Here is a 10,028-nt window from a genome sequence, read left to right as displayed (position 1 = left end):
CCTTCCACTTTGAGCTTAGGTAGTTCGATCTCACCGATAAAAGCCAATGAAAATCAATCAATAAAGAAGGAATCACATTCATCATTGCTTTAATCCGAGTGAGCCCTTTTAAAGAAGGGATCATACCCACCATTGGTTTAATCTTGACAAAAGACTATTTTTAAAGAAGGGATCACATCCACCATTGCCTTAATCTGGGAATGTTGATAATACCTTCTTTAAAAGAACGCGTCTGCTCGGCGTAAGGCGACGGAAGGGGTAATGCTTTCTATAAATGGATGCGTCTGCCGGGTATAACGCGAAGGAAGGGGTAGTGCCTTCTTTAAGGTCACTCCTGACGGAATCCAAGTTTAAAAGTGCTCGCGTTTTCGGGGGCACACCACTCGATACGGAAGCAACGCACAACTGTCATTTTTATTATTTCACGCATGCTGCGACGCAGCAAAGCTAAATCAACAAAAATGACAGTTGTGCGCCGCCTCTGAATCGAGTGATGTGCCCCCGAAAACGCGAGCACTTTGGAACTTGGATTCCATCAGGAGTGACCTTAAATGGCAGCATCTGCTCGGTACAAATCGAAGCGAGGATATAATGCCTTCTTTAAATGAATACGTTTTCTCGGTATAAGGCGAAAGGAAGAAATAAAGGATTATTCATAAAAACGTCTATCCCTAAAAAAGTAAAGTTAAGAGAAGAGAAAATCCATTCATTATATCTGACCCATCTGCCAGATATAATAAAGGATTTGTAAGAAGCAATTGAAATTTCGAAAACTACTTCTACATATTCTGGGGCCTTCCTTAGCGGGAAGATGCGCGGCTGCCAAGAAAGACTATGCTAGGTTAAACTTCTGTCCCGATCTAAGAAACTCATCGAATAGAATAGGCCGGCAGTTATAGGACATTTGCCGATTAGAACATTTGGCCAAATAGGTCATTTGGCCGAATCGGTCATTTGGCCGAATAGGACATTTGGCCGAACAGGACATTTGCCCGAATAGGTCATTTGAAAAGTGAGAAATGAGGTGTGAAAAGTGAAACGTCTTACTACTCACTTCTCACTTCTCATTTCTCAATCTCAAGTGAGAAGCGTGAAGCGAGTAGTGAGACGTAAAAATTGTAAAAAGTGAGTAGTGCGAAGTGAGAAGCGAGATGTCTAATTACTCCCTTTTAACAGTGAGAAGTGGGAAATTAGTAATGAGAAGTGAGATGACTAACTTTTCACGTCTCACTTCTCACTCCTCATTTCTCACTGCTCACTGTAAAAATGAGAAGTGAGAAGTGAGTAGTAAGACATCTCACTTTTCTCTTCGCACTGCTCACTTTTCACAGTGAGAAGTGGGAAATAAGTAGTGAGGAGTGAGACGTCTAGCTTTTCACACCTCATTTCTTACTTTTCAGATGACCTATTCGGCCAAATGACATATTCTACCAGATGACCTATTCGGCCCAATGTTCTATTCGGCCAATGTTATATAACCAGACATTATAACAAACGTTGATATGAAGGTATCAACCTCTGTTTTAATTGTGTTACGGCTAGAAGTATTTTTGATATAATTTTTGTTATTTTAACAACTAACCAGCCTACACCACCCACCCTTCACATTTGACAAATTTGATGAACGAATGGCTCGGAAAAATATTTTTTGGGTAGATATCAGAAAAAGAGGATCTTGTCCCGCCAGATTGCATCATCAAATTTAATAACAAAATTTGTTCTTGAATACGCCCAGCAAGTCGGAAAATCTACGTATTTCAAAGGTTTTTTTTTAATCAGAGATCACCTTTCTACTTTTATCAAACCAAGTTCATGGAGTTCCTTTTCCCTAGAAGATTTTAAAATTTGTTTTAGACATCACTTTAAAAAAACAATTTTGTATCAAAAACATCAACAATTTACAGACTTTTGTGCATCGCTAAAGTGAAATCAGGTATATGTTTCTCAGAGCGCCTATGAGAAAACCGAATAAATTTATTTGAATTCGGCATTTATACATCGGAAATGAGAAAGGGAGGTCAACCCTCCCCTAAAGTGGTAGACTATAGCCTAAATAATATACTATCCATTAATGTATTTAGTTTGTAGATTTGTACAGTATAAGGTAGAGAGAACTCCTACATTCTGTAAGTTTCATGTAAAAGTCAAGCCAGTCAATACCATGAAAGGCCAAATAATCATAAATATCGTTTGATGAATCTATAAATCATAATGGATGTGACAGAAGTTTGACCCAGAAACTTCGCAAGGGACAACTTTCAAAATTATAGGGTTAAGTTTTGAATCTGCAATATGGTTGAAAAAGGTGACAGATCTATTTATTACTTGTTATAATTTGAAAAAGTGTGTGTATGGCATGGAAGGTACATAAATATTTAGATAATGGTAATGATAAGGTAAAAGCTAACCATCATTCATAACTTTTCTAAGCAAACACATATTTTTTAGGTTTTTATTCAATTTGCTAGTCGATAGTATGTAAAACATTATGACTAAAGACGCAGTGAAGTGTGATGATAAATTTTGTTATAAAATAGGATTTCTTTTAGCGTTATTTATCGCCTGCTAGGTACCTATCCGATGTGCTTTACTACAGGTGTGGGCTAAACCCTTTCGAGAGTGAAACTCGTAGCTGAGTTGTCGAAGTTGGCCGATGACGACCGAATGTGACGTTTTGTCTGACATTCTCAGTACACTTTTTCAACAGACGTGACGTTTCACCCGTCCACTGTGAGTAACAATGTTTACATTAGTTTTTCGACTAATACAGACTTAGAGCACTTTGGCCCACACCTTTACTGAAGCACATCGGTACCTATCGAGAAAAGTAATAAAGAGATGAAGTTTATTGGTTGTATATATGATAAAATTAAATAGCAAAACCCTAAGTACATAAGTATATAATATAATATGTTTTATTTAGTGATGACAAATCAAGATCCAAGTCAAATTATAATTTATTTATTGGAAGAATGCGGATACATGTAATCTTCTCTTCATGCTAAAAAATATTAACAAATGAAAGCGCAGTAAATTGTTGCAAATAAACAGTGGATGGAAAAAAATTGAACTGGGTTTAATTTAAATAAATTGCTTGATAAAGGATCTTCAAGTGTGAAATCAATTTTTATGAAGCTTTCTATGCCTTATTCTCATACTGATGCTTCTGCTTATTCCTCTTCTGAATGGTGTCAAGTTCCCACTGATTGTAGTAACACATTCTTGAAAGCAACGTTTATGATTGAAGCCACTAATGAATGATTATGCTTGTTACAGGGTGGTTACGACTACGCGGATTTCGCGGTTTTCGCGCGGATTTTAATTACGATTCTTAGGTTTCGCGCGGATTTATTTTCAAAGGAAAATTTAATAAACAAACTTTTAAATCTAATGAACAAGGGGTTTTATTTACGACAGCAAATGTAATCGCTCCTTATCTATCTAATTTAACCTATAACTTACTCTTTTCATGAGAAATTCAAAATAGTAATACTGGCTATGGCTATGTATCAGAGCCCTAGCCATATCATTGTCTTGCTTCTAGAATATCGTCAGTAAATCATCAAGCCGCGATTTAGTTCTATCTACAAGACAAGACAGACAGACAGACAAGACAGAGAATTTGTTGAGTAATCAAAATTACCGCGTGTACCTCGAACCACCATTGCTTACCAGTTCATGACCCCTAACTCGATCTTTTTGCATCAGTCAGTTCAGCCTAGAACTGTGATTCAGAATTTCAGTATAGAGGACTAAATACGATGAATCCCTGAATTACCAAAACCTATTGTCCTAGCTCGAAATATGGAATCAGTTAGAGCTCGGTTTAGTAGATCTAACACCGTAAAACACTACACCAAAACCCTTTTCAAAAAAAATATTAAAGCTATTTTAGTGGAATATCTCCAACAAGTCGATAAGTCGAGTCAAGTACAAGACACTGAGACGGCCTTACAGAATTTCAAGAAGATTTATTGTACGCATGTCTGAAGAAAAAAATTTGCCCACAAATGATAAATTTATGCTGGTATTCTAGAAAAAATTGCGCAAAAAGTTTTGAAGCAAACTACTGCAGCAGTAGTTCCAAGAATATTTGGATTTCTGCAGAAATCTATCACGAGAAATCCCGTATTATTTAGAGGCTGTCCATAAACCACGTAGACTCTTGAGGGGGGGGGGGGGGTTGGTCTTGTGTTTCGAAAAAGTCTACGTTAGTCTACGAAGGTAAACGGGAGGAGTGGTACAGTAAAAGTCTACGTTTCTTAATTTGTTAATTTTTTTGAAATTTTCGCGAGAAATTCTTTTGACATACATATAAGCGAAATTCTTCGACATTTAACGGCAATTTCTTCGGCAGTTCTAATGCAAATTCTTTGGAATTATCGATGGAAAAAAATGTTGAAAACTTTCACGAGAAATTATTTGAATCTCCCACCAAAAACTCTTTGAGTTCCCACAAAAAAAAATTGCAATTCTTGTAAGAAAGCATTTGCAGTAGTTGCAAGAGTATTTGGATTTCTGCAGATATCTTTCATGAGAAATCCCGTACTATTTAAAGCTTCAAGGCGGTGGGGGATGTAATGGCAATATATATACAGAAGATACAGAAAATCTGACGCGCATTCGAAATTCTCCTACTCCAAATTTTTTCCAAGGATTCTCTCGGAAAGTCATTCTCAAATAAATTATTCTGGAAATTAATTCTCTGGAAATTTGTTTAGGAATTCATCCGAATTTTTTTTCCCAAGAACTCCTCCACAAATTCAATAAAATTCCTTCAAGAATCTCTCCGGCAATTCCCACCTTTCAGGATTTTTCCGAGAAATTCCCTTAAGGAAAGTTCTCCGGAAATACGCTTTTTCTACAGACTTTTTTTTAGAAATTTTCCAAGAATTCTCTCAAAAATACTTACAAAAATATCCGCGAAAAGTCCTTCAAGAACTCTTCCAGAAATATGTTTCTCTATATGTTTTCTTGGATACTAGTAGACACATTATGTCATAAAGAATTTCAAAAAAAGATTGTCGGGCTTCCTAACAATTTTTAAATGAAATTCTGAAATATATTCTGTTTGAAATATTGTAGTACGCGCTGCCAAATAAGTTTCAGGAGCAGTTCCATGAATTTCTGAAGCACAATTCTATTATTTTCTGAATATATCAATGTAAGGTGCATTTTGTTTAAACAAATACTGATTGTACAACTAGGGATCTAGTGATTCCCCAACAAACAATTCAGGCTGAATAAGTTACTTTTTTAGCTGAAAAATCCTGTTTTAATTCAACAAGCTTTCAATTTAGTTGGGTCTAGAAGGGTCTTTATTGGAAATGAGTGCTGTTGAAATAAATGCTGCATAATTGTAAAGAAGATAATTGTTATAAGACCATGGCTGAAAATATGTATTTCCGACAGGAGTTAGATAAATCTAAACTAAACAGTTTAGATATATCGGCGTGGGAAAAAATATTCGGCGGCGTGGTCAATTTTCACACGGCGGCGCACCGATTCATTTTTGACGGCGGTGGTGGCACACAAGTCTAGTTCAAAGCATGATTGGATACCATTATTTCGTTCCAGCATTTACAATGGAACATGCAAACAGATGATTTTTTATCTAGTTGCTTATCTGCTAGATTTATAACCGTATTCATTCTTCAGTGCAAATCGAGTGATTCATCTCCTTAATAATGATTTATCAACACTAAATGTGTGCTCCACAATGCAATATACATTTAGTAACATATATACCAAATATATTGAAAGAATTATTGTTCACTTTTATGGATATTTGAATTTTGATATTTTGTGATTAAATAACATGATAGAATAAAGTCCAAGCATTTAACTTATTAGTTCTTTGACGAATGCTTGCACTTGTAGAATTGATATATTTGTTTTGCCTTTGTGTCAAGAAAAGCTTTACATATATGTGCTTCAACAACGAAAATTTTGATTCGGGGTTTGAGTAATTTCCATTCATTATAAGCATGCTCATCCATGCATAGACACGCAACAACAGGTTTCCAAGTGTTGGGATTTGGTTTTGTGAGTTTAAATAATTGAATTCAAGGTAAACATGTAGGGTGACTCACCATTTCATTGGCATATAACTCTTATTCATGGCCTCACGTTAGAAACGGAAATTAAAATTATTTTGGCAGTTCCATTATTCTCAACCAATTAAGTACAGTTTAGTTCCAACCCAACCTTGCCTCGATGCCATTTCTGTCTCTCAAAATGCATGTAAACAGATTTCAAAATGTTCTGACAAAACAACTCCTTCCCCATTACAGAACAAGCTTTATACAAGGTTTAAAGACTATTATTCTTCCATTTACTTCCACTATTAACTTTTTTATGTATCAACAAGCAGATACGCATTTCGTTTCCTACTTGGAAACTTCTTCAGTGTTTGTTATCGATAACAAACACTGAAGAAGTTTCCAAGTAGGAAACGAAATGCGTATCTGCTTGTTGATACATAAAAAAGTTAATAGTGGAAGTAAATGGAAGAATAATAGTCTTTAAACCTTGTAGCATTTCCCCTAAGACGCTCTAAAATAATTAATCAAGCTTTATACATTTATTATATTAATAAGAAAAATACATAAGAGTGGTCAAAATAGCAGTTTAGGGAGATAGATTCAATTTCGCTATAAATTCATATTTATTTGCAAGGGTATACAATCTTGGTTTGGGGTAGTGCAAAAGCGTACCATGGTTTAAGCCATATTGAAATTATTCGAAATTAGCATTTCATTGGTAAGAAATTACCCTAAAACATTATGGCTAGCATATCTAGGTACACTGGAAGTGATATAGTTCACTTAATCTTTCAATCATAATAAGAAAATTATTTTGAGCTTTTTAGTGGAATGTCTTCACTTGTCATAAGACGAGTTAATACAATCCCATTGAATTCCACCACTTAATTGTATCTTGACAGATACGTATTTCGACCTCAACAGTAAGGTCGTCTTCAGTGTCTCGTACTTGTAACATTTATTGAATTCCACCACTTAATTGTATCTTGACAGATACGTATTTCGACCTCAACAGTAAGGTCGTCTTCAGTGTCTCGTACTTGATTCGACGTAGTCGACTAAGTCGAGTCAAGTACGAGACACTGAAGACGGCCTTACTGTTGAGGTCGAAATACGTATCTGTCAAGATACAATTAAGTGGTGGAATTCAATGGGATTGTATTAACTCGTCTTATGATAAGTGCTTTCAATCATATCAATCGCCAAGGACGCATTTCACGACACAGGAGTGAAATCAAATTTATCAAAAGGAAGCAATTTTTTATACAGAATCGATTTACATTATTGTACAATCGACATATAATTTTATAAATAGTTAGAATTGTTACATTTACACAAGCTAAAAACTGAGCATGGTTTGAACTTGCAATTGCAAACAAGTTTCCACCCCTCTCCAACCCCAGTTTCCAGCTATCAGCTCTGAAACCAGCCTTATGTTAATTGAATTGTGTTTTTATAGTTTACTTTATTGACCTGCGCTATTCTTATTAGAGAATAGATTGGTCATCTAAAAGCAAATTATAGTCGTTCTATACTGCCTATGATGGTATATTAGTCCCATATTTCCTGGATTTCCTATTCATATGAAACCAATATGTGATTGTGGGCGGTATGCTCTGCGAAGTAAAGTATATTTTGCCAGAATACGTATTTTTGGACGAGTTGCATAGCGTTATTTTAAATTGATTCAGATTTAAAAAAAAAGGCAGAACATTTGTTTATTTCCATGCTTTTAAAGCATCAAAATCAACGTTTATTTCCAAATATTGGCGACTATGTCCGGAGCCTCCTTTCAAGCGCCTGTGGAGTTTTTTTTTTATAAAAAGGCTCGGATACCATCTTTCAAAAGGCTAGGAAGCCTCCTTTTAAAAGGCTTAAAAGTTTCCTTTCTATAGGCTGGGAGTCTTACTTGCAAGAGGCTTGGAAGCTTACTTTCAAGAAGCTTGAAACCTTTCCAATCTTTGAAGATGATTAGAAGCGTCCTTTCAAGAACTTCGGAAGTATTTTTCCAAATTGCTCGAACGCTTCCATTCAAAAGGCTCGGACGCCTCCTTCCAAGAGACTTGAAACCTTCATTTCTAGAGGCTCAGAAGCTTCCTTTCAAGAGGCTCGGAAGCCTCCTGTTAAAAGGCTCGGAAGCCTCCTGTCAAGAGGCTCGGAAGCCTCTTGTCAAGAGGCTCGGAAGCATCCTTTCAAGAGGCTCGGAAGCCTCCTGTCAAGAGGCTCGGAAGCATCCTTTCAATTGGCTCGGAAGCATCCTTTCAAGAGGCTCGGAAGCCTGCTTTCAAAAGGCTTGGAAGCCTCCTTTCAAAAGGCTCGGAAGCCTCCTCTCAAGAGGCTCGTCAAGAAGCTCGGAAGCCTCCTTTCAAGAGGCTCGGAAGCCTCCTTTCAAGAGGCTCGGAAGCCTCCTTTCAAGAGGCTCGAAGGCCTCCTTTCAAGAGGCTCGAAGGCCTCCTTTCAAGAGGCTCGAAGGCCTCCTTTCAAGAGGCTCGGAAGCCTCCTTTCAAGAGGCTCGGAAGCCTCCTTTCAAGAGGCTCGGAAGCCTCCTTTCAAGAGGCTCGGAAGCCTCCTTTCAAGAGGCTCGGAAGCCTCCTTTCAAGAGGCTCGGAAGCCTCCTTTCAAGAGGTTCGGAAGCCTCCTTTTAAGAGGCTCGGAAGCCTCCTTTCAAGAGGCTCGGAAGCCTCCTTTCAAGAGGCTCGGAAGCCTCCTTTCAAGAGGCTCGGAAGCCTCCTTTCAAGAGGCTCGGAAGCCTCCTTTCAAGAGGCTCGGAAGCCTCCTTTCAGATGGCTAAGAATCTTCCTTTCAAGAGGCTTGGAAGCCTCCTTTAAAGAGGTTCAGAAGCCTCCTTTCAAGAGGCTCGGAAGCCTCTTTTCAGAAGGATCGGAAGCCTCCTTTCAAGAGGCTCGGAAGCCTCCTTTCAAGAGGCTCGGAAGCCTCCTTTCAAGAGGCTCGGAAGCCTCCTTTCAAGAGGCTCGGAAGCCTCCTTTCAAGAGGCTCGGAAGCCTCCTTTCAAGAGGCTCGGAAGCCTCCTTTCAAGAGGTCTGGAAGCCTCCTTTTAAGAGGCTCGGAAGCCTCCTTTCAAGAGGCTCGGAAGCCTCCTTTCAAGAGGCCCGGAAGCCTCCTTTCAAGAGGCTCGGTAGCCTCCTTTCAAGAGGCCCGGAAGCCTCCTTTCAAGAGGCTCGGAAGCCTCCTTTCAAGAGGCTCGGAAGCCTCCTTTCAAGAGGCTCGGAAGCCTCCTTTCAAGAGGCTCGGAAGCCTCCTTTCAAGAGGCTCGGAAGCCTCCTTTCAAGAGGCTTGGAAGCCTCCTTCAAGAGGCTCGGAAGCCTCCTTTCAAGAGGCTCGGAAGCCTCCTTTCAAGAGGCTCGGAAGCCTCCTTTCAAGAGGCTCGGAAGCCTCCTTTCAAGAGGCTCGGAAGCCTCCTTTCAAGAGGCTCGGAAGCCTCCTTTCAAGAGGCCCGGAAGCCTCCTTTCAAGAGGCTCGGAAGCCTCCTTTCAAGAGGCTCGGAAGCCTTCTTTCAAGAGGCTCGGAAGCCTTCTTTCAAGAGGCTCGGAAGCCTTCTTTCAAGAGGCTCGGAATCCTTCTTTCAAGAGGCTCGAGAGCCTCCTTTCATGAGGCTCGGAAGTCTTATTTCAAGAGGCTCGGAAGCCTCATTTCAAGAGGCTCGGAAGCATCCTTTCAAGAGGTTCGGAAGCCTCCTTTCAAGAGGCTCGGAAGCCTTCTTTCAAGAGGTTCGGAAGCCTCCTTTCAAGAGATTCGGAAGCCTCCTTTCAAGGAGTTTGACATTCTTATTTTAAGAGTCTCGGAAACCTTCTTTCGAAAAGCTAAGAAGCGTCCTTTCAAGATGCTTGGAAGCCTCCTTTCAAGGAGTTCGGAAGCCTTCTTTCGGCTCGGAAGCCTCCTGTTAAGAGGCTCGGAAGCCTCCTATCAAGAGGCTCGGAAGCCTTCTTTCGGCTCGGAAGCCTCCTGTTAAGAGGCTCGGAAGCC

The sequence above is a fragment of the Armigeres subalbatus genome, chromosome 2 (genome assembly GCF_024139115.2).
Source record: "Armigeres subalbatus isolate Guangzhou_Male chromosome 2, GZ_Asu_2, whole genome shotgun sequence".
NCBI classification, from domain to species: domain Eukaryota; kingdom Metazoa; phylum Arthropoda; class Insecta; order Diptera; family Culicidae; genus Armigeres; species Armigeres subalbatus.
Note: the sequence above shows the minus strand (reverse complement) of the source record.